A 27,051-nucleotide genomic window follows, 5' to 3' on the forward strand; every position below is an offset into this window, starting at 1 on the left:
ATCAACTGTTGGAGACATTTTTTTTAGACTTTTTTGTGAAATAACGAACTTTGTCATTTTAGTGATTTTTGTAATATCAACCTTTGTTGTAAAATAAGTGCTTTTTAGTAAAATTAGAGATTCCTTGTGAAATTTATGATTTTTTTAAAAATTTGTGTTTTTTTATTTTAGCGATTTTTTTTTGTTAAATTGGCGTTTTTTTTAAATTAGCGATTTTTGTATTTTTTTAATGATTTTTGGTATTATTTAAGCGTTGGAGACAATTTTTTAAAAAGTTTTTGTGAAATAACGAACTTTGTCATTTTAGTGATTTTTGGTAATATCAACCTTTGTGTAATATAAGTGCTTTTTAGTAAAATTAGAGATTCCTTGTGAAATCTATGATTTTTTGAAAAATTTGTGTTTTTTTTATTTTATTTTAGCTATTTTTTTTGTTAAATTGGCGTTTTTTTAAAATTAGCGATTTTTGTATTTTTTAATGATTTTTGGTATTATTTAAGCGTATTTTTAATTATTGTTGGTTGAAATAGGTGATTTTTTTATAATTTTAGTGCTGTTTATCTAATTAGGCGATTTTTACTCAAATATTTTATTCCTACTCTGTAATGAAATCCTTTTTTTCAAGCTTTTACTGTTTCCTTTTTAATCTCAAATTTTTTCCTTTTGCTAGACATAAACAACATTATTTTACTTGTCTAATTATACAAACACAAATTGTGTGTAATAACAGAAATGAAATATAAAGAAAACCAAAGCAAAGTAGAAAAAAACACAAAAATGTTTTTAAACAAATATTATATTCAACAAATAACTTTGAAATTTTATCACTTGTATGAAAGTGAAATACGCACTTACATGGATGTACACTTGCACAAAGAAAACTCGAGTACCAACAAACTCACAAACGAACTGTAACAGAAATGTTTAAATTTGCACAACTGACCAAACGTTCGAGTCTAGAAGGAAAATCTTGGAAAAAAAGAAGTTACAATGTTTTTGAAAATACTTCTATAGGAAATTTTATTTAAGACATGAAAACTTCTCAAATGTTTAGCTACTATTTTCATTTACCCAAGCCGTGGTCATGTGGCTATTCATATATCTATGTATTGATGCTGTTTTTGCGGAAGCGGAAGAGAACCAGAGTGCTTTGCAAAACAATTGTATGAATGAACTTGTTATGCCATCCATCCATACACTTGAGTACTCATACGTATCTAGAAGTATGTACAAGTTTAAAGACAACTCAAATAAAATTTAAGGAGTTTATTTTGTTGTTTAGGAAAATATCTGATACATTAGATGAGAAACATAAAACATATACAAACAGGCAGAAAAACCCCTCTTATATACACAACGGAGATGAGGCACACATCATTATCCAATGTTAGAGACAGTGGGTCCGTTTAAAACTATACGTTCTGTATCCTCCAGTTCTAGTTCAGTTCTAGTTCAGTTCTAGTTCAGTTCTAGTTCAGTTCTAATTCAGTTCTAGTTCAGTTCTAGTTCAGTTCTAGTTCAGTTCTAGTTCAGTTCTAGTTCAGTTCTAGTTCAGTTCTAGTTCAGTTCTAGTTCAGTTCTAGTTCAGTTCTAGTTCAGTTCTAGTTCAGTTCTAGTTCAGTTCTAGTTCAGTTCTAGTTCAGTTCTAGTTCAGTTCTAGTTCTAGTTCAGTTCTAGTTCAGTTCTAGTTCTAGTTCAGTTCTAGTTCAGTTCTAGTTCAGTTCTAGTTCAGTTCTAGTTCAGTTCTAGTTCAGTTCTAGTTCAGTTCTAGTTCAGTTCTAGTTCAGTTCTAGTTCAGTTCTAGTTCAGTTCTAGTTCAGTTCTAGTTCAGTTCTAGTTCAGTTCTAGTTCAGTTCTAGTTCAGTTCTAGTTCAGTTCTAGTTCAGTTCTAGTTCAGTTCTAGTTCAGTTCTAGTTCAGTTCTAGTTCAGTTCTAGTTCAGTTCTAGTTCAGTTCTAGTTCAGTTCTAGTTCAGTTCTAGTTCAGTTCTAGTTCAGTTCTAGTTCAGTTCTAGTTCAGTTCTACTTCAGTTCTAGTTCAGTTCTAGTTCAGTTCTAGTTCAGTTCTAGTTCAGTTCTAGTTCAGTTCTAGTTCAGTTCTAGTTCAGTTCTAGTTCAGTTCTAGTTCAGTTCTAGTTCAGTTCTAGTTCAGTTCTAGTTCTAGTTCAGTTCTAGTTCAGTTCTAGTTCAGTTCTAGTTCAGTTCTAGTTCAGTTCTAGTTCAGTTCTAGTTCAGTTCTGGTTCAGTTCTAGTTCAGTTTTAGTTCAGTTCTAGTTCAGTTCTAGTTCTAGTTCAGTTCTAGTTCAGTTCTAGTTCAGTTCTAGTTCAGTTCTAGTTCAGTTCTAGTTCAGTTCTAGTTCAGTTCTAGTTCAGTTCTAGTTCAGTTCTAGTTCAGTTCTAGTTCAGTTCTAGTTCAGTTCTAGTTCAGTTCTAGTTCAGTTCTAGTTCAGTTCTAGTTCAGTTCTAGTTCAGTTCTAGTTCAGTTCAGTTCTAGTTCAGTTCTAGTTCAGTTCTAGTTCAGTTCTAGTTCAGTTCTAGTTCAGTTCTAGTTCAGTTCTAGTTCAGTTCTAGTTCAGTTCTAGTTCAGTTCTAGTTCAGTTCTAGTTCAGTTCTGGTTCAGTTTTAGTTCAGTTCTGGTTCAGTTTCTAGTTCAGGTTCTAGTTCAGTTTCTAGTTCAGGTTCTAGTTCAGGTTCTAGTTCAGGTTCTAGTTCAGTTCTGGTTCAGTTTCTAGTTCAGTTTCTAGTTCAGGTTCTAGTTCAGGTTCCAGTTCAGGTTCTAGTTCAGGTTCTAGTTCAGGTTCTAGTTCAGGTTCAGGTTCTAGTTCAGGTTCTAGTTCAGGTTCTAGTTCAGGTTCCAGTTCAGTTCTAGTTCAGTTCTAGTTCAGTTCTAGTTCAGGTTCTAGTTCAGGTTCTAGTTCAGGTTCTAGTTCAGGTTCTAGTTCAGGTTCTAGTTCAAGTTCTAATTCAGGTTCTAGTTCAGTTCTAGTTCAGTTCTAGCAGTCCTCTGGATTATACGTTCATTTACTCACTTTGTTGCATTCTGTCCCACTGTAAAACCTTGAATAATGATGTAAAAGTATGTATTTGTATTTAATGTCTATCAACCCGTATGGAATGGTGAGGAAAATATGCTGGGGAAACATCTATGTATAGGGTATGCTCCTAAAAGTATAGTTTATGGTATTGACATGGTGTTGGGCATGTTAGGAATGTTATAGAGGAGGGTGCATTTTGTACATTACTCTCTCATACTAAAAGACATATTTATTGAATTATAGGTTTCAATCTCTGCGTATATGTTTCTATACTAAACTGCAAAATTGTGGAGAGTCTATTGAATATAAACTTCCGTTTGAAACACAGCTACAAATATGTATCAACAAGTACTAGAAAATTTCACCGTCCTTCCGCTCGACTATATGTTATGGACACAAAAGAGGTATAAACTCTTTAAATGTGGGCATGGTCAAGACCTTAATTGCAACTAGCACACACGATAAAGCTAGAAAACTAGTAACAAAATTTCGAATTATGTTAAGATATAGCATCCTGCAGATTCGCCTAAAAATCTCTTTCTTTATATTTGAATCAAGTAAATATTTACCAAGTAAACAACAGACAAGTAAATGTCAAATTTAAAGCAATAACAATTTATAAACAAAATTAAAGGAAATATAACACAATTTAATGTAACTTTTGAAGTAATTTGTGTATGTTTGTGGTGTTAAGGAAATTCTAGACACATTTAAATGATAGACTTTTAAACTCTTTCAATTTAAACGCCCACTTAAATAGATAGAGGCGACAGTGTCTATTACATGTGTGTGAAGACATTAAAGATGTGGCAAAATTATGTAAATCACACATCGTTTAAAAAAACTTGTTGGAAATTTTCTTAATATCCAATTTAAAGCAAACTGTGATTAAGGAAAATTCCTAACAAAATTATTTTGCTATGGTTTCAGGAAAATTTCTCTAGGGCAATATGTTTGTTAAAAACTAATTTTATATTAAAAAAAATATAGGAAAATGTTTCAAATATTAACAATGTGTGGGAAAGGAAGGTGAACAAATTTATTATAAAAAAAAGAACTAGAACAGAACTAGAACAGAACTAGAACAGAACTAGAACAGAACTAGAACAGAACTAGAACAGAACTAGAACAGAACTAGAACAGAACTAGAACATAACTAGAACAGAACTAGAACAGAACTAGAACAGAACTAGAACAGAACTAGAACAGAACTAGAAAAGAACTAGAACAGAACTAGAACAGAACTAGAACAGAACTAGAACAGAACTAGAACAGAACTAGAACAGAACTAGAACAGAACTAGAACAGAACTAGAACAGAACTAGAACAGAACTAGAACAGAACTAGAACAGAACTACAACAGAACTAGAACAGAACTAGAACAGAACTAGAACAGAACTAGAACAGAACTAGAACAGAACTAGAACAGAACTAGAACAGAACTAGAACAGAACTAGAACAGAACAGAACTAGAACAGAACTAGAACAGAACTAGAACAGAACTAGAACAGAACTAGAACAGAACTAGAACAGAACTAGAACAGAACTAGAACAGAACAGAACTAGAACAGAACTAGAACAGAACTAGAACAGAACTAGAACAGAACTAGAACAGAACTAGAACAGAACTAGAACAGAACTAGAACAGAACTAGAACAGAACTAGAACAGAACTAGAACAGAACTAGAACAGAACTAGAACAGAACTAGAACAGAACTAGAACAGAACTAGAACAGAACTAGAACAGAACTAGAACAGAACTAGAACAGAACTAGAACAGAACTAGAACAGAACTAGAACAGAACTAGAACAGAACTAGAACAGAACTAGAACAGAACTAGAACAGAACTAGAACAGAACTAGAACAGAACTAGAACAGAACTAGAACAGAACTAGAACAGAACTAGAACAGAACTAGAACAGAACTAGAACAGAACTAGAACAGAACTAGAACAGAACTAGAACAGAACTAGAACAGAACTAGAACAGAACTAGAACAGAACTAGAACAGAACTAGAACAGAACTAGAACAGAACTAGAACAGAACTAGAACAGAACTAGAACAGAACTAGAACAGAACTAGAACAGAACTAGAACAGAACTAGAACAGAACTAGAACAGAACTAGAACAGAACTACAACAGAACTAGAACAGAACTAGAACAGAACTAGAACAGAACTAGAACAGAACAGAACAGAACAGAACAGAACAGAACAGAACAGAACAGAACTAGAACAGAACAGAACTAGAACAGAACTAGAACAGAACTAGAACAGAACTAGAACAGAACTAGAACAGAACTAGAACAGAACTAGAACAGAACTAGAACAGAACTAGAACAGAACTAGAACAGAACTAGAACAGAACTAGAACAGAACTAGAACAGAACTAGAACAGAACTAGAACAGAACTAGAACAGAACTAGAACAGAACTAGAACAGAACTAGAACAGAACTAGAACAGAACTAGAACAGAACTAGAACAGAACTAGAACAGAACTAGAACAGAACTAGAACAGAACTAGAACAGAACTAGAACAGAACTAGAACAGAACTAGAACAGAACTAGAACAGAACTAGAACAGAACTAGAACAGAACTAGAACAGAACTAGAATAGAACACAACACAACTAAAACCTGAACTAGAACCTGAACTAGAATAGAACACAACACAACTAAAACCTGAACTAGAACCTGAACTAGAGCCTGAACTAGAACCTGAACTAGAACCTGAACTAGAACCTGAACTAGAACCTGAACTAGAACCTGAACTAGAACCTGAACTAGAACCTGAACTAGAACCTGAACTAGAACCTGAACTAGAACCTGAACTAGAACCTGAACTAGAACCTGAACTAGAACCTGAACTAGAACCTGAACTAGAACCTGAACCTGAACTAGAACCTGAACTAGAACCTGAACTAGAACCTGAACTAGAACCTGAACTAGAACCTGAACTAGAACCTGAACTAGAACCTGAACTAGAACCTGAAATAGAACTTGAACTAGAACCTGAAATGAACTGGATATTTTGTCCTTAAGAGAAAATTAAGAAAAAAAATATAAAAATCAACGATAAAGTTCTCAAATTATTTTATATTTAAAATAAGAAATTGAAGTAAATTTTCCAAAGAGGGACATTTTGTTTTTATTCGTTCGCAATAAATCTCTACCATATACGATTTTTATTACTCATATTTTTTTTTATTGTCAAATTGTCACAGATTTTTATGGTATCCCCCTCCCAAAAAAAAGTGTTTTTACGAGTTACCATACGTGAATTAATTTCATTTTAATTTACTTCCGTTTTTTTTTCAAGCGAAAGTTCATTCACTCTCCAAGTGAAACAACCGTTAGTATCGGAAATGAAAATCATTCTATGAAAAAACATACATACTCACAATTTATAGAATAAAATTCAAATTTAATTTTTATATTAATAAAACCAGTTTTTTTTTTGTTTGCTTTTGCAAAAAAAAAAAAAACACATTTCTACTGATTTATCTTTTATTTGTATTAAAAAATTCGCGTGCGAATTTTTAATAATAAATTTTAAATCTCAGACACAAAACCAGCAACAATCATAATAATAAATTCCTAAAATAAAAAAAAAAATAAAAAAAATAAAAAAATAGCCAATTAAATATCAAACAAAGCGCAACGTATCGTTTCATTTTTGTTTTTGGAATTAGAAATAAATTTTGAAAAAAAAAAACAAAAAACATTAAACGGTAAAATTGTTCAACTCATATGAACACCGCGCTTTTTATGATGACGAGATGGCGTTGGGGAAGACGAAGATGGTGATGTTGCTGGTTGTGTGAATTAATGACGTTAGTGCAGAGTGGTCAGTTAGTCAGCCAACCATGCAGGCATGTATTTAGAACTAACTAATAAATTTATTTAGAATAAAATTGTGTTCAATTGTAAATTAAATATTTATTTTAAAATCTAGTGTATCTTACAAAATTAAACGTGTGTAAAAAAAATTCTTTAGAAATTGTTAAGGGGAATTTCATTTAGCAAAAGTATGGATGAATCTGTTAAGCGCCACTTGTTTTATGACAAAATGTTTTTCATCTTCATAAATGTCGGATAAAAGAAAATATTTAGATTTTTTTTCTCAAAATTGGGTTAAAAATTTTACAGAAAATTATTAAATTTTTGAAAATAAAAATAATAGAAATAATTTCTTCTACTGCATTTCTAATATCAAAAATACCATTTCAGTTGGGAAATCAAAAATTTCCCTTTTGGGATATTTTTAGGGAAATTTTTTATTTTTGTTAAAAACTGTATTTAAACTAATTAGAACGGTTTTCTAAGCGATGACACATAATTTACGAACAAATTTGATTAATTAAAAAAATTTCCCTAAAAGGGATATTTTAAATTTTAGCAAAAAATTTAAAATTGTTTGTCCAAAATCACTTTAAGCTTTACTAAAGCATTTATTATCATTGAAAATTGCATTTTGGGCGAAAAAATAAAAATTTCCCTTTTGGGATATTTTTAGGGAAATTTTTAATTTTAGTTAAAAATCATAGTTTTCACCTTTAAATAAATTTCTAGGACCTAAAACTGATATACGTCTGCTTTATACTTCATTACAGTGAATTTAAAAAATGTCCCTTTTGGGAAATTTTCAGGGAAATTTTTTATTTCAGTTAAAAATCTTATTTAAACATCTTTGAATACATTTCTATGACTTAAAACTGTTTTACGGCTGCTTTAGACTTGATTACAGTGCATTTTAAAATTTCCCTTTTGGGAAATTTTCAGGGAAATTTTTTTATTTTAGTTAAAAATCTTATTTAAACATCTTTGAATACATTTCTATGACTTAAAACTGTTTTACGGCTGCTTTAGACTTCATTACAGTGAATTCAAAAAATTTCCCTTTTGGGAAATTTTCAGGGAATTTTTTTATTTCAGTTAAAAATCTTATTTTAACACATTTAAATACATTTCTAAGGTTAAAAACAGTTTTTCGGCTGTTTTAGACTTCATTAAAGGGATTTTAAAAAAATTTCCCTTTTGGGAAATTTTTAGGAAAATTTTTTATTTTGGTTAAAAATCTGGTTTTAACATTTTTTAATTGCATTTCTAAGGCTTAACACTGATTTACGGCTGCTTTAGACTTCATTACAGTAAATTTAAAAAATTTCCCTTTTGGGAAATTTTCAGGGAAATTTTTTATTTCAGTTAAAAATCATATTTAAACATCATTAAACACATTTCTATGACTTAAAACTGTTTTACGGCTGCTTTAGACTTGATTACAGTGCATTTTAAAAATTTCCCTTTTGGGAAATTTTCAGCGAAATTTTTTTATTTTAGTTGAAAATCTTATTCTAACACTTTTAATTACATTTCTAAGGCATAACACAGTTTTTCGGCTGCTTTGGACTTCATTACAGTGAATTATTTTAGTTAAAAATCATATTTTTCACCTTTAAATAAATTTCTAGGACCTAAAACAGATTTACGGCTGCTTTAGACTTCATTACAGTGAATTTAAAAAAATTCCCTTTTGGGAAATTTTTAGGGAAATTTTTTTTTTAGTTAAAAATCTTATTTAAACATCTTTGAACACATTTCTATGACTTAAAACTGATTTCAGCTGCTTTAGACTTCATTACAGTGAATTTTAAAAATTTCCCTTTTGGGAAATTTTCAGGGAAATTTTTTATTTCAGTTAAAAATCTTATTTTAACACATTTAAATACATTTCTAAGGTTAAAAACTGTTTTTCGGCTGTTTTAGACTTCATTAAAGGGATTTAAAAAAAATTTCCCTTTTGGGAAATTTTTTATTTTGGTTAAAAATCTTGTTTTAACATTTTTAATTGCATTTCTAAGGCTTAAAACTGTTTTTCGGATGTTTTAGACCTTATGAATTGAATTTAAAAAATTTCCCTTTTGGGAAATTTTCAGGGAAATTTTTTATTTTAGAAAAATCTTATTTAAACATCTTTAATCACATTTCTAAAACTTAAAAATGTTTTACGGCTGCTTTAGACTTGATTACAGGGAATTTAAAAAATTTCCCTTTTGGGAAATTTTCAGGGAAATTTTTTTATTTTAGTTAAAAATCTTTAAACACATTTCTATGACTTAAAACTGTTTTACGGCTGCTTTAGACTTGATTACGGTGCATTTTAAAAATTTCCCTTTTGGGAAATTTTCAGGGAAATTTTTTTATTTTAGTTAAAAATCTTATTTAAACATCTTTAAACACATTTCTATGACTTGAAACTGTTTTACGGCTGCTTAGACTTCATTACAGTGAATTTAAAAAATTTCCCTTTTGGGAAATTTTTAGGGAAATTTTTTTATTTTAGTTAAAAATCTTATTTTAACATTTTTAATTACATTTCTAAGGCATAACACTGTTTTTCGGCTGTTTTAGACCTCATTACAGTGAATTTAAAAAATTTCCCTAAAAGGGAAATACATTTTTTACATTTCTAAACTAATTTTTATCAAATTTTATTCAAACAAAAACTAATTCATTTCATATTTCCCCAAAATTCATACGATTTTCTTCCGCTACCAGTCAGTAGTTTGCATGTTCCTTAAAAATTTCATAAAAATATTAAATTAAATGTGTAATTATTCATAGTTTTCATTTGTTTAACAAAACATTTTCTTTATAATCAAATCACCCTTTTATGGTTTAAATGCATATTTAATTCAATTATCTATTTAATTGCCATACAAAAAATGAAATTAATACAAACTTTATTAAATTTCCTAGTTTAAATGGAAAGTTTAGTTAAACAACGATGTAGAAATTCAAGCCAATAGAAACATAAAAATTATTACACGCATACGGGCTAGTTAATATTTCATATTTTTTTTTCATTTTTTTTTGGCGCGAAATTATGATGTGAAGCGTAACGGTCATTGGCTTTTGGAAATATAAAAAAAAATATATACAATAAAGCTAGTGTTTTTTGCATCGTGCAAATATATAGACTTCGACCACTTGTGGCAATAACAATAATAATAGTGATAATAATAAAAAAAATTGTTTAGTTTTAACACTTGAACATTTTATGTTGATGATATTTGCATGATAATAATACTGCCTTCATAATAATAAAAAAAACTGACCGTTAGTTTTTTAAAATAAAGTTTAATTTATATTGTACGTAGATGCCGACCATTTAAATAAAGAAACATGTAATGTAACACGACAAATAATCTTTAAAAGATTGTAAATCCTTGAAAAAGATAAAAGAAATTACAGTAACTCAAAAGTAACTCGTCCCTAAATCTTAGTGTTAAAAAGGGAAATTTTTAATTATGAACAAATTTCAATAAAAATAATTTTTTTTAAAAGCTTAGCTTTTACATTCAAAAATGGCATCAAAAAATAAAAATTTCCCTTTTTGAAAAAAATTTCCCTTAAAATTTCCCAAAAGGGAAATTTTTTATTTTTATTGTAAAATGTTATTTGACTCATTTCAAAGTGATTTATGGTTGTTTTTTCATAATTTAAGTGAAAAATAAAAATTTCCCTTAAAAATTCCCAAAAGGGAAATTTTTTATTTTGATTGCAAAATGTTATTTTACTCATTTCAAAGTGATTTATGAAGGTTTTTTCTTAATTTAAGTGAAAAATTAAAATTTCCCTTTTCAATTATGAAAAAATTTCAATAAAAATACACTTTTTTAAAAGCTTAGCTTTTACATTCAAAAATGGAATAAAAAAATAAAAATTTCCCTTTTTGAAAAAAAATTTCCAAAAGGGAAATTTTTTATTTTGATAGCAAAATGTTAACTAACTCATTACAAAGTGATTTATGGTATTTGTATCTTAATTAAAGTGAAAAATTAAAATTTCCCTTAATGGAAAAAAAATTCCCAAAAAGGGAAATTTTCAATTATGAACAAATTTCAATCAAAATACACTTTTTTAAAAGCTTAGCTTTAACATTCAAAAATGGCATCAAAAAACAAAAATTTCCCTTTTTGAAAAAAATTTCCCTTAAAAATTCCCAAAAGGGAAATTTATTATTTTTATTGCAAAATGTTATTTAACTCATTTCAAAGTTATTTTGGTTGGTTTTTCATAATTTAAGTGAAAAATAAAAATTTCCCTTAAAAATTCCCAAAAGGGAAATTTTTTATTTTGATTGCAAAATGCTAACTAACTCATTTCAAAGTGGTTTTTTCTTAATTTAAGTGAAAAATATTTAACTAACTCATTTCAAAGTTTTATTTTATGAAGGTTTTTTCTTAATTTAAGTGAAAAATTAAAATTTCCCTTAATGGACAAAAATTCCCAAAAAGGGAAATTTTTAATTATGAAAAAATTTTGACAAAAATAAACTTTTCTAAAAGCTTAGTTTCTAAATTCAGAAATGGCATCAAAAAATAAAAATTTCCCTTTTTGAAAAAAATTTCCCTTAAAATTTCCCAAAAGGGAAATTTTTGATTTTTATTGCAAAATGTTATTTAACTCATTTCAAAGTTATTTATTGAATTTTTTCTTAATTTAAGTGAAAAATTAAAATTTCCCTTAATGGGAAATAAAAATTTCAAGTTTTGAAAAAAAATCCCAAAAAGGGAAATTTTTTATTTTTATAGCAAAACATTAACAGACTTATTTTAGGATAATTGGTTATGTTTTTTCTTAATTTAGGAAAAAAAATAAAATTTGAATTTAAAAACGAAAAATTCCCCTTTTGAAAATTTTAAATTTTGAAAAACTTTTCATTTTCAAAATGTGGTAAATGTTGTAAAACTAAATGTTATAAAACATTAGTTTTGTAAAACATTTTCTTCAAATTTTGCTTAATTTAAGTTATATTTATTTATACTGTCAAAAATATAAATTTTGCACAAGTGTATAAATAATGAAAAAGCATGCTGTTGCGTGTCTTGTTGTTTTGTTGTTTATTATACATATTTTGTTGTATTTATATTTTCAACACGTAACGGCAGTTAAGTGTTTTCAAAATATTCATACAATAGATGCACAAAAACCAGACAGACAAGATTTCTTTCTTCGTTTTTTTTTTTATTTTCTTATAATTTACATGGTTTTTTTTTTAACAAGCTAGGTATAATTAAAAACATCATAATTATCATGATTTTTATAATAACAAAGATCATCATCACTTATTCCAAAATAATAATAATAAAAAAATAAAATAAAACTCTTCTGGTTACGCCTCCACACTCTTTTCTCAGTTGGTTACAAAAAATTTGTATTCCTTTAAGAAATTTCGTTTTTAATTTCGTCATTTCAATTCACTCACTCACGCATACTTTCTTTCTTTCTTTATGTTCGAAAAAGACACATTTCTTTAGAATCAGTTCATTTATTTCATTTATATCTTACTTAATATCATTCTTTGTTTTAATATTTTTATTAACATTTCTTATGTAGAACTCATCATCAGCCATAATTAAATTGAAAGTATAAATTAAATTTTCTTAGAATTTCAGAAAATAAAACTTTTGTTGTCTGCTATAATCAAATGATGAAAGGAAAAGTTTCTTTCCCACAGTTATTAAAAGGAAAATGTTGATAAAATGATTCAGAAAACAAAATTTATTTCAAATAAGGGTGTAATTTATGTTAAATGCGGGTAAGAGAGGTTTTAAACTTTAAAGAAATGTGAATCATAAATGGATTAGATATAATTTTACCACTTTTGTTAAATTAAAGCAAAAACAATAAAATAACGTTTCATAATTTAAAAAAAAACAAAAATTTCCCTTTTGAAAAAAAACATTCCAAAAAGGGAAATTTTTATATTCGTTGAAAATTTTAGTTTTCATTAAAAAATCTTATTTATCTGAATTTAAAATTATTGGTGAACATTTTTTAAAAGTTTAGAGCAAAATTAAAAACTTCCCTTTTTGAAAAAAAAAAATCCCAAAAACAGGTAATTTTTATTTTTGTTGAAAATTTTACATTTTCATTAAAAAAAATCTTATTTTTCTGAATTTAAAACTATTGATGAACGTTTTTCATAATATTAGAGAAAAAAATAAAAATATCCCTTTTTGAAAAAAATATGTACCTAAAAGGGAAATTTTTTATTTTCGTTAAAAATTTTTCTTTTTCTCAATTTAAAAGAATTGGTGATGGTTTTTCAGCATTTCAGTAAAATATTGAAAATTTCAATTTTTGAAAAAAAATTCCCAAAAAAGGAAATTTTTCTTTTTCATTAAAAAATCTTATTTTTCATAATTTCAATTTATTGGTGATCGTTTTCCGGTTTTAAATGATAATTTGAAAATTTCGCTTTTTGAAAAAAATTCCAAAAATTTTGAAAATTTGAAATAATTGTTGATTGTTTTTCACAACAAAACATTTTTATATTCGTTGAAAATTTAATTTTTATTTAAAAATCTCATTTGTCTTAATTTAAATTTTAATTGGTGAACGTTTTTCACAATTTCAGAGAAAAAATAAAAATTTCCCTTTTTGAAAAAAATCCCAAAAAGGGAAATTTTTTATTTTCGTTGAAAATTTTACTTTTTCATTAAAAATATTATTTTTCAATGACAAATTGAAAATTTCCCTTTTTGAAAAAAAGAAAAATTTTATTTTGATCGTTCTTCACAATTTCAGTGAAAAAATAATAATTTCCATTTTTGAAAAAAATTCCCAAAAACGGAAAATTTCACTTTTTCATTAAAAAATCTTATTTTTCGAATTTATAAATATTGGTTTCAGAATTTCAGTGAAATATTGAAAATTTCCCCTTTTGAAAAAAAAAAAATTCCCAAAAAAGGAAATTTTTTATTTCCGTTGAAATATTTATTTTTTCATTAAAAAATCTTATTTTTCTGAATTTAAACTGATTCAAGAACGTATTTCACAATTTCAGAGAAAATATAAAAATTTTCCCTTTTTCAAACAAAATCCTAAAAGGGAAATTTTTTATTTATTTTTGAAAAAAATTTCCCTTAAAAAATCCCAAAAGGGAAATTTTTTATTTTTATTGCAAAATGGTAACTAACTCATTTAAGCTTCTTGGTGTAATTATTTCTTAATTTTTGACTAAAAAATAAAATTTCCCTTAAAGGGAAATTTTTATTTTTAAAGAAATTTCAATTAAAAGACATTTTCTGTAAAGCTTATCTTCTACATAAAAAAATGGCATAAATTAAAAAAATTTCCCTTTTTGAAAAAAATTTCCCTTAAAAAATCCCAAAAGGAAAATTTTTTAATTTTTATTGCCAAATGTTAACTGACTCATTTTAAGCTTCTTGGTGTAATTTTTTCTTAATTTTTGACTAAAACTAAAATTTCCCTTAAAGGGAAATTTTTAATTTTAAAAGAAATTTCCAAAAAAAATAAGTTTTTTGTAAAGCTTATCTTCTACATTAAAAAATGACATAAATTTCAAAAATTTCCCTTTTTGAAAAAAATTTCCCTTAAAAATTCCCAAAAGGGAAATTTTTTTATTTTTATTGCAAATTGTTATTTGACTCATTTTAAGCTTCTTGGTGTAATTTTTATTTAATTTCTATTAAAAATAAAATTTCCCTTAAAGGGAAATTTTTAATTTTCGAAAATTGTTTATAAAAATAAAGTTTTTGTAAAGCTTAGCTTCTAAATTAAAAAATGGCATAAATTACAAAAATTTCCCTTTTTGAAAAAAATTTCCCTTAAAAATTCCCAAAAAGGGAAATTTTTTATTTTTATTTAAAATTGTTATTTGACTCATTTTAAGCTTCTTGGTGTAATTTTTATTTAATTTTTGACCAAAAATAAAATTTCCCTTAAAGGGAAATTTTTTATTTTAAAAGAAATTTGAAAAAAAATAAGTTTTTTGTAAAGCTTAGCTTCTAAATTAAAAAATGGCATAAATTACAAAAATTTCCCTTTTGGAAAAAAAATTTCCCTTAATAATTCCCAAAAAGGGAAATTTTTTATTTTTATTTAAAATTGTTATTTGACTCATTTTAAGATAATTGATGCTAATATAAACATTTTTTTAACCTCTTTTCTCATGTGCACTCAAAATTAACCCTAAATCGGTTATAATTCTCATGCAACTGAAAAGCCTCTCTTTAACAGTTGATTCAAATGGAATTCTAGCTTCTGATTTAGTTTAAAATCTGTTCTTGTTTTTCTTTTTACTTTTGATTAATTCATCTAATAGGTCAATAATTTCATTTAATTTATGCAATTTATTTGTATTTATTTATAAAATCTAAAGCAGTGTATGTGCTAATGCACATAAGTTGTTAGTATCTACAAATTGAAATCTTCATCTATAATAAACATTTTGTAGAAAAGAGTAGGTATGTACTTGTTTTCTGTTATTGTCGTCGTCGTCGTTGCTGTTGTTTGTTATTTATACAGCTCCATTGTATATCAATTAAATTCACACTTTTATGAGAGAAAAAAAGAAAAAGAAAGACTCAACATCACATAGTGAATATATGGCGAATTTAGAGAGTGTTTAGAATAGATTTATAGAGGAATTTGAAGGAATGAAAAGCTTACTAAAATTTTAATAACCTTAAAACCATTTAAAGCAGTGATCGCCACTGATAACTACCAGAGGCCGAACAGGATCCACAAAATCCAGCAGTTAAGCAATAGACAGTAATTGCCACTAATGTCTGATCACTGGCTGCCAGTAAGTGCTCTTTCTAGTGCAGAGAGAAGTCAATTGGTTACTTTATACATCCCAGGTAGTCTAGCATGTAGACAATAGGCACTTAAGTATCTCTAAGTAATCTAGAGTGTAGACACGTTTATTTGGTAGTAGATTTTAAACAATTCTAAACATCTCTTTTTGAAATTTAGCCAGTTCACTGCCTTTTCACTGGTCACCTTTAACATTTCATACCTTCAAAGTCTATCAATTTTGCATTCTCTTAAATAATACAGTAGTTCATTCTTTTCATTTAAATTGTGCATCATGAATAATATTTTGTAAATTTTTTTCCTTGTTGTTGTTATATTTTTGTAAGCAATTTAATGCTTTTTTCTCTAAAAAACAAAAATGAAAGAATAAAAAACCTAAACAAAAAAATCATTGTAAGAATTTTTCCATTAAATTGAAAAAAAAAAAAAGAAAATCTCATACAAAATAGAACAGGAGGGAGGAACAGCAGCCATTCAGCCAGCCAGCACAATAAATAGTTTGTTGCATGTGGAAATTGTTGATGAAACTTACAAAATTTCATTTGTTTGTTTTGCAGATGCATTTGGAAAATTTATGGGCTAAACAAAAGTAGGGGAGGGAGTTTGTTACTAAATGATGGCACTAAAGGGAAAATTGTGTGGCGCAAGCAGTAAGAGACTACTACTGTGTGTGATACATTTGCTGCATTGCATGCCATAAACTAAACTGATGTGATGTTTAAATTACCTCCCTCTATGCCAGCAAATTATTGTAAGTGTAAACGTATCTACACATCAACACTTTCCAGCCAGCCAGCCAGCCAGCCAACAGCATCAACATTTTCAAATTTATCTGCTGTTAAACATTACGCCAGGAAAAACAAACTCGAATAAATTTATGTTCAATAAAACCTGCAGCACTGCACACAAAACACATTCATTTATACTTATTGTAATTATAAAATTTGTTGTAATTAAATTTCAAATATGAAAATAAACTTTTAACAAAGTTTCGAAAATTTTTAATTTAAATTTCCTGTTGAATATATTTATAAAGTTAAGCAGATTCCTTAAAAAGTGTTTTTTTTTTACATGAGTTACAATTTTGTGTTATAAATTTTAAACTAACATTCAAAGCTCTTGAGTGGAGGCTTTTTAAGCAAGGCAAACCTTTAGTGCCACATATAAATTTTAACATAAAATATTAAGCAGTTTTTTTGAAAATGACACCAACTAAAACATGAAAGAGAGCTTTATTCGGCTGTGTCGAATCTTATATACCCTTCACCAAATTGTACTTTTAAATAAAAATTTTAAATATTTTTAGTTAAACAAAATTAAAATTTTTTTTTTCAAAATTTTTTTTTATAATTTTAAAAAGCACTAATTTTAAATATTTTTAGTTAAGCAATTTTTTTTAAATAGTTTTTCAAAATTAAAAAAAATATATTTTTTTTTGGAATTTTTAAAAAAAAAAAATTTTTTTAATTTTTTAGTGAAAAAAAATTTATAACAAAAAATTTTTTTTGGAAGAAAAAATCGGATTAAAAAATATTTTTCTTGTTTTTGACCTATTGCAGGCCCAAATTACTATAGCCTTATATACATCGTTGCAATGGACTTTGAAATATCTATCATTAGTTAGTCATATTACCTATATTAATGACTTAGTAATCCAGATATACATACAAAAATAGGCCAAAAAATGAGGTTGTCCCTATTTTTTCCTTATATCATATATTTTTGTGGACCAATTTCAAATAGCAACCGAGCCGGAAGAATTTCCCATATACACTCAGGTCTCGTTTTATGCGATAGATGCGTTCCAAAAAAAATCGCATAAATTGAATTCGCATAAAACGATACTTCATATAAAAACAAATGATTCGTTCCAAAATTCTGAAAAACCGCATAAATTCAAATTTTAATAAAAAAACCAAAGCAAAATCGCACAAAAAAAATCAACAAAACTATATTTCATTTACTTAAACAGTAAAAACAAAAACCCTTTAAAAAAAATTAAACAAAAATATAATATTAATTCATTAATCACAGAAAATGTTCCAAAAATTAAGCTAAAACATTTGTTAAGAAAATTCTGTAAATATGTATGATCAATCTGAATGATTGAATAATTGTTGGCATCGCTTAGGAATTGGTTCAACATTACTTTCATCACTAGATGATATAATCATATTGTAAAATATCATTTTCATCACTAGAATTAAAAAAAACATCTAAAATTTTAAAATCTGTTAATATTCCAAAAAAATCGTAAATTTAAAAACCGCATAAATTTGAATCCGCATAAAACGAGACCTGAGTGTATTGATGTATCAATCATATATCGCTGGCTTAACGCAAAGGCTCTAAGTCCATATTTTAAAAATTTTACAGGAGAGACAAAAAACATTCAAACTTTTTTTTGCGTAAATATTTTTGAATTCTGTAAACGCAATTTTTTTTTATTTTTCTTTGTTTTCTATATGCGTAAAAGCAAAATGATAAAATAAGTATTTGCCGAGATAAAAGGTTTTTTGGACTTAGAGCTTTTTCTATTGCTTAGTTTGTAATTTTTCTTATGGACTTAGGTCTTTTTCTTAGAACTTGTCTTTCTTTTCTTATTTACTAGTTTTTATAGCTGGATTACTAAATCATTAATATAGACAATATGGGTATCTAATGCTAGAAATTTCAAAGTCTATTGCAACGAAATTGTACTTGAATTCAAATATAACGATTTTAAGGGCTGATTTCAGTTGATTTGATCGTAAGTTGGCAACGCTGTATTCGAATTCGAATATTCATTTAAAGAACATTGTAGATAGTACACCACAGATGGCGTATGTATTAGTAATTTCTAGAATATTCGAATTTTGACAGTTAAAGAACAATCTAGAGTGCAGATGGCAGTGTTATAAATAGTGGCAGAGGTTGCAGTCGTGAGTCAGTTATTTGAATAAACATCAACTGAGTGCCTTAAAGTGTGCTGTATTTTTCAAGTGAATTCGTATACATTATAAAGTGTCTGTATTTCTGAGAATTTATAAACGTGTATAAAAAAAACATTGAGTGACTATTTAATTCTGTTGTTGTACATTTTAAATAAATAAAGAGTTGTTACAATTTTCAAACTACTAAACGGCTTTTATTTGCAATCAAAAGTATCCGGTTTATTTAAAGGGAATAAACCAAACGTTTTGAAAATGTTAAAACGTAACAATATATATAGTAAATTGGACCTAAAATGGGTCAAAATCAGGAAAAATATACTTTAACTCGATTTTTTTTTTCATCAATAAATTTTTTTTTTGTCATAAATTCTTTTTTTAATTTTTTTAAAAATTTAAAAAAAAATGAAAAAAATTTAAAAAAAATTTTTTAAAAAATTTGAAAAAAGGTTATTAAGAATCGGCACAGCCAAATATAGCTCTCCTACCAAATTATACTTCAAAATAAAAATTTTAAATATTTTTAGATAAATTTTATAGATTTTTGGTAATTATTCGAACTTTTTATATATATAATTTGAAAGTAAATTTTTAATTAGGCTTAAGTTCATTTATATTATAATTTATTTGTAATAATTACCAAAAATCTATAAAATTAAATAAAATATACACATGGCACAATAAAAGACTAAAATCAGTTTTCAATCTCAAGTTTGATTCAATGAATCAACACCAAGGAGAAAGAAAGAAAAACACAAAAACATTCATAGCTAAATTGTTAACCAAAGGTTGACTACGGCAACACTAATAAAATGATAAATTTGTAATAATAAGAATACACATATATAATAAAAATATTTGAAATTTCGTCTAATTTACAAATAATATAAATATGAATTAGGCTTCCCATATTCTAATTCCTAATAATAGTAAGTTAAATAGATGATATTTACAAATAGACCTTGACAATGAAGATTGTTGATGACGCCCTTGGCAGGGTAGAAAATGCATTCCAATTTGCCAATTGTCTAAAATTTTAGTATTCAGTGATATTCTTTGAATTATTACAAATAAATTATAATATAAATGAACTTAATAATTAAAAATTTACTTTCAAATTTTTAGATAAACAAAAAAAATTTTCCAAAGTTGTTTTTTTAATTTTTTGGAAATTTTTTTTTTGATTTTTTTTAAATTTAAATTTTTTTTTTAATATTTAGCGAAAAAAAACTTTTGGTTAAAAAAAAAATTCGGGTTAAAAAATAATTTTTCCGATTTTGACCTATTGTAGGTCCAACATACTATGGTCGTTGCAAAGGTCTTTGAAATATCTATCATTAGATATCCATATCGTCTCTATTAATGACTTAGTAATCCAGATATACAGTGGTGGCCACCAATTTAAGACAAATACTTGAATTTTTTTCATCAACTGAATTTTAAGTGCGATAGAGCCAAAATAAAAGGACCTCTAAGGGTATGAAATTTATTATTAATGTTTCTAGTTTCTGAAAAATGTTTGGAAAAATCGGTAAAACATATATGGACAAAGATATGTGGAAATACGTTGACCCACCTCAGCGAACATCCGCTGTTAATAACATGATATGACCGAAACTAATGGAACTAAAAATACGAAATTTGGTCCGAATATTTTATAATAATAAAATTATAATGATTAAATGTGAGAAAATATGATTATTTAAAAAAAAAAATTTTTGGTCAAGTTGTAGAAAAATTTTATGTGTTCATAGTGAATATGTATGAATTGATACAGTCGAATAAAACACACTTTTGTGTTAAAATAGTCCTCATGAATACATATTTGTGGAAATATTTGAAAAAATAATTGACAATTACATGGAATTTAGCAAACAATTTTTGTCTTAAATTCCTGGCCACCACTGTAGGTCTAAAATCTAGGTTGTCCTGGTTTTTTCCTTATTTCTCAGCCATTTGTGAACCGATTTTATCGATTTTAAATAGCAACCGAGCCCGAAGAATTCCGGAGATATTTATGTATGAATCGTGTATGTAAGTTATTTGGGGGCTTCGGAAAGTTGATTTCAACAGACAGACGGACAGATAAATGGACATGGCTATATCGATTCCGCTATCTATAACGATCCAGAATATATATACTTTATGGGGTCGCAAATGAAAAATGTGGAAATTACAAACGGAATGACAAACTTACATGTATACCCTTGCCACTCATGGTGAAGGGTATAAAAACACTGAATAACTATTTAAACTGTTGTATAAATTTTAATAAATAGAGATTTGTTACAATTTTAAACTACTCATACTAAACTGCTTTTATTTGCAATCACAAGTATCCGGTTTATTTAAAGGAAATAAACCAACGTTTTTAAAAGGTAAAAAACGTAACAATTTAATAATAAATTTTCACAGAAGAATTCTTAAGTAAATAATAATGAGGATTATAGTAGTCCAGACTTTTCGACTTGTATTCTGAATCTGTTTCTGAGGATCCTTGTTCAAAACTCCGGATTATGCCAGATTGTTTCAAGCGAGGATATAGGCGAACTGGTAGGCGAGTAATATTATATTTATGTGACAGAAATATTCTCGGCAGTATAGCAAGATTTTAGACACTTTCATCAAAGAGCTGATAGATGAATCTCGAGAAAAATGGGGTCTGCAACTTATGATAATCTTAGACAGTTCGGTATCTCTTTAATATTCGCTGTGATTCTGTTTCTTGTTATGTAACCTGAAGAAGCTAAGAAGCCATCTTAGGCAAATATGTACTGGAGTGAAGATATAGTAAATCTGACAGTATAATCTCTGACAAACCAAGTGTTGTTAATAGGTGTCTCTATATTTATAGACGAAATGGTTGAAACCTTTTGAAATCCTATTAGTTGGTCTCATTATTCTCGAAAGCCTTAGCATACTACTTTTTAACTTTAATTCACCTTTTAATTTCTTAGCCATGTGTAATTCATCTTACATACGAGACTACGATGATATACATAAATATTTTAACTTCTTTTTAAACTTCAATGACTAAACTTTAAATGTCTGTCAGTCGGTCTTTCGGTCGTTTAATAGTAACAGCTATATTTGCTACAAATAATACAAAACAACAACTAAACGACTATAATTAAAACATTAATGAGTTTTTCGGTTTTGTGGTTGCTTATTTTCTTTTTCAAAACGACACACAGCTGAAAATGAAATGAAAATGATTACAACATACTCGAGTAAAACGCAGTAAACAACAGTACTTAAATCATGCTTACAACATGAATTTAAGTGAGTGTCTACTAAGTCTCTGTAGGCCCAGCAATGCTGGTGACTAATTCCGAACTAGTTATTTTATGGGAGATTTAGGGTACCTAATTGACAGGAGCCTGTCCTAGGAAGTCAATTAACTCAAAGTCTTAAATCCAGATTGGTAGTATTTGTAATTGATTACTTGTGGTTTGTTAAAAAACTACTTGCTAAATATGAATGTAAATAAAATTATTACTTAGACACACTAAAGTGGCAATTGACCCTACTGTAGATTACTAGTGATGTGTAAAGTAAACTATCAACTTAGTTTTGCAGTACAAACGACTAAAAATATATAAAATAAAGTCAGCCATCCATCGCCTCTACTAAAACTTCTGGGTTTTTACTCGTATGTGTTAAATTAACCTTTAGATTTTAAATATTATAATGGAAATTTCACTTTTATTAACTTGGTAAAATTGTTGCTGTTTCGTTGTTGGCAAAATTTTGATTGTAATTAGACATGTAAACATTATAATAAATTGTACTCATTGTTTTGTTATTGTCGTCATCACTTTTTTTTAAAAAAAAAAATTAAAAGGGGCCAAAGGGTGTTGTTTTATTAAATTTAGTTAATATTAAAGTTTTTCGGTAAGATTTGAATAATGTAAGACGGCTTCTCTTGTATTTAATAAAAATTAATGGTTAGATACATTGTTTGTAATTTAGTTTAATTTAATTAAACATGAAATGGATGTAATATAGCAAATAGTGATGAATTTGGGGCAAATTCAGGTTTTGGGAATAATGAAAACTCAGTAACTAGTGATGTATTGAAGACTGATAAGGAAACTGGAATATTCGGGAATATTCTCTGATAATCTCGAGCTTTGATAACTCTCTAAGGTTTGTATTATACATATAAAATGTGAACAACATTAGCCATCATCTTAAATTGAGACAATTAACTTTTTGCAATAATTATTAAAAAAAATTCTCCATTGGAAATTTTTAAAGAAAATTGTTTTGTTTTTAAGGCCTGTCACGGTTTCACTTCCTTAGTTTTTATTTCGATCAATTTCGTTTTAGGTTCTTCAGATTCCATATAATTTATTAATTCCCAAAAAAGTGAATATTTTGGTATCAATTCAACTTTGAAAAATGAAAATGGGTTCATACCGAAAGAAATTTTCGTTTTACTTTTTCTGAAGACGTGAAATTTTAATTTTTGTCAAAAAATTAAGGAATAATTACACCAATCGTATTTAAAACAAGTAAGAGAGCTATATTCGGCTGTGCCGAATCTTATAAACCCTTCATCAAATTATACTTCAAAATAAAATTTTTAAATATTTTTAGGTAAACAAAAAATTTTTTTTTTAATTGTTTTTCAATTTTTTTTTGAAATTGTTTTTTAATTTTTTTTAAAAAAAGTTTTTTCCAAATTTTTTTAAAAAAATTTTTTTTTGGAAAAAAAATTTATGACAAACTAATTTTTAGAAAAAAAAAATCGGGTTAAAATATATTTTTCCCGATTCTGACCCATTGTAGGTCCAACTTACTATAGCCTTATCTACATCGTTGCAATGGACTTTGAAATATCTATCATTAGATATCCATATTGTCTACATTAATGACTTAGTAATCCAGATATAGATCAAAAATAGGTCAAAAATCGAGGTTGTCCCGATTTTTTTGCTCATATCTCCGTTATTTATGGACTGATTTAGCAAACTACTCGAAAGCATGTCTGACAGAATTATTGAAGATTTGTATCCCAAAGATATCTGGGGTCTTCAGAAAATTGATTTCAACAGACAGACGGACATGGCTTAATCGACTCCGCTATCTATAAGGATCCAGAATATATATACTTTATAGGGTCGGAAATGAAAAATGTAGAAATTACAAACGGAATGACAAACTTATATATAGAGTAACTTCGGGTATTGTGGACTATGCGTCTAATGTGGACCAGTGTCTTTTTTCAGAAACTATTGAAGGTATGATAAAACTGATTTGTCGTACATTTTACAATTTGTTTGAAACAACAATTACACATTTGCTTTCATGAGTTATTGATATGTTGACTTTTTATTCTTGTATTGAAATTAATGCGACAGCTCAACATTTTTTTCGGCTCAAGTAAGAAACAAAATTTGGTACAGTTACTTGGTAGAATTTAATGTTTGGTTGTTTTATATAGTTAAAGTGGACACGTAGTTTTGCATATATTTGGTAAGAATTTAAGCACATTTAGATTATTAGGTAAACATAACTTTTTACCACTGTAACCCAAGTTCGTGTAATATGGACCACTTAAATTACTTGATTATGTACTACTGGTCCATATTACCCGGCAATAACTATGTACTTTGTAAGCAATCTATCTAAGCCACGAACGCGACTTTTTAGTTTGTATTAATAAAAATATATTGAAATTAAATTTTTTAATCATTCATGATTAGCTGGTTCATGAATTTTATGTATTAAATACTAGTCCACATTAGCCTCATATAGTGGTCCATATTACCCTCCAATTTTTTTAATGCTGATTTTTGGGTTCCTTACAATATTTTCACATAAATTTTTTATCCTTTAACGGAAAAAATATTCAACTGCAAAAACCATTAGAGAATACATTAGCTAATTTATTGCTTCACAACTCTTTTAATATCCATATATGTATATTGTGGCCAAAATTTAGAAAAAACAAAACGGTAGTCCACATTACCCGAAGTTACTCTACCCTTCTCACGAAGGTGAAGGGTATAACAAGTAAGAGATAAACAAGATATTCGGCTGTGACGAATCTTTTAAACCCTTCACCAAATTATACTTCAAAATAAAAATTTTAATTATTTTTAGGTAAACAAAATTTATTTTTTTTCGAAAGTATTTTTTTTAATTTTTTGGAAAAAAAATTTTTTCGAATTGTTTTTTAAAAAATTTTTAAATTAAATTTTTTTTTTTTAAATTAAAATTTTTTTTTTAATATTTAGCGAAAAAAAAACTTTTGGTAAAAAAAATTTGGGTTAAAAAATATTTTTCCGACTTTGACCCATTGTAGGTCCAACTATGGTCTTATATACGTCGTTGCAAAGGTCATTGAAATATCTATCATTAGATATCCATATTGTCTACATTAATTTGCTTCAATCGTAGCTCTTTATTTAGTCCCAGTATAGCCTCAATTATAGATCTCTATTTAGTACCAGTTTAGCTTCAATCTTCCATATGTAAACATATACATACCGTGTGATCCACATGAAACTTTGTGTATGTAAAATATATGTGTATTACTCGTGACATTTTTGGCAATTAGATCATGTTCTATTTTCGTGTGTATAACAGTGTTGTATTTTGAAATACAACACTGTGTGAGTGCAAAATAAAAAAACAAAACAAAAGCGAGTAAAGAAAAATCACAATAAAATGTTTTAAGTAAATATATTGTTAAAAACAATAAACATATAAACTAATAGAGGTTATGTCACATGCAATTACATATGTAGGTTTGAACGTGGAAATTATGAATCGTATGTATAACGTGAATTTTGACATACACATGGAATTCTATATGTATCGAATACATGTCCCAATACACAAGCAATACATGCCGTCTGACCCCCCTATTAGACCCAGTTTAGCTTCAATCGTTGATCTCTATTTAGTGCCAGTTTAGCTTCAATCTTAGTCTTAATTTAGTCCCACTTTAGCTTCAATCGTAGATCTCTATTTAGTCCCAATTTATCTTCAATCCCAGATCTCTATTTAGTCCCAATTTGGTTTCAATCTTAGATCTCTATTTAGTCCCAGTTTAGCTTCAATCTTAGTCTTAATTTAGTCCCAGTTTAGCTTCAATCTTAGTCTTAATTTCGTTCCAGTTTAGCTTCAATCGTAGATATCTATTTAGTCCCAGTTTAGCTTCAATCTTAGTCTTAATTTAGTCCCAATTTAGCTTCAATCGTAGATCTATTTAGTCCCAATTTAACTTCAATCGTAGAACTCGAATTAGTCCCAGTTTAGCTTCAATCTTAGATCTTAATTTAGTCCCAGTTTAGCTTCAATCGTAGATCCTTATTTAGTCCCAGTTTAGCTTCAATCGTTGATCTTTATTTGGTCCCAGTTTAGCATCGTTGATCTCTATTTAGTCCCAATTTAACTTCAATTCCAGATCTCTATTTAGTCCCAATTTAGCTTAATAGTAGATCTCTATTTAGACCCAGTTTGGCTTGAATCGTAGTTCTTTATTTTGTCCCATTTAGCTTCACCCTGATCTCTATTTAGTCCCAGTTTAGCTTCAATCGTAGATCTCTATTTAGTCCCAGTTTAGCTTCAATCTTAGTCTTAATTTAGTCCCAATTTAGCTTCAATCGTAGATCTATTTAGTCCCAATTTAACTTCAATCGTAGAACTCGAATTAGTCCCAGTTTAGCTTCAATCTTAGATCTTAATTTAGTCCCAGTTTAGCTTCAATCGTAGATCTATATTTAGTCCCAGTTTTGCTTCAAAAGCAGATCTCTATTTAGTCCCAGTTTAGCTTCAATCGTAGATCTCTATTTAGTCCCAATTTAGCTTCAATCGTAGATCTCTATTTAGTCCCAGTTTAGCTTCAATCGTAGATCTATATTTAGTCCCAGTTTAGCTTCAGTCATAGTTCTTTAATAAGCATATCGTCATATGCGGGAAGATTTGCTTTACATCTTTTTTTTTTAAAAAAAAGTGCCGCTGAAGCACACCGAAGCTTATGGGTAATGTGTTCAGAAGTGGTGATTTTCACACGGAAGACAAAGATCAACCAGGACAGCCAAACAAATTTGAAGACCAAGAATTAGAGACACTAATCCAGATTGTTGTAAAACTCAACAAGAGCTTGCAAAATCATTGAAAGCTGCTCAAGCAATTTGCGAGCTGCAGGATTCATCCAAAAGCAGGGATATTGCGTCCCATACGAATTGAAACCGAGAGATCTTAAAACACGATTTTACATGTCCGAAACGCTATAAGAGAAAATCATTTTTGCACCGAGTCATTACTTGCAATGAAAAATTAATCTATTACGATAACCCGAAACGTAAGCGATCGTATGTGAAGTCCGGCCAACCAGCCGAAGCGACAACAAAGCCAAATATCCATGGCGGGAAGGTATTTCCCTGAATTTAGTGGGATACTTCTCAAGCTGTTTGTGAGCTGCAGGATTCATCCAAAAGCAG

This window comes from Calliphora vicina, chromosome 2 (assembly GCF_958450345.1).
Source record: "Calliphora vicina chromosome 2, idCalVici1.1, whole genome shotgun sequence".
In the NCBI taxonomy this organism is placed as follows: domain Eukaryota; kingdom Metazoa; phylum Arthropoda; class Insecta; order Diptera; family Calliphoridae; genus Calliphora; species Calliphora vicina.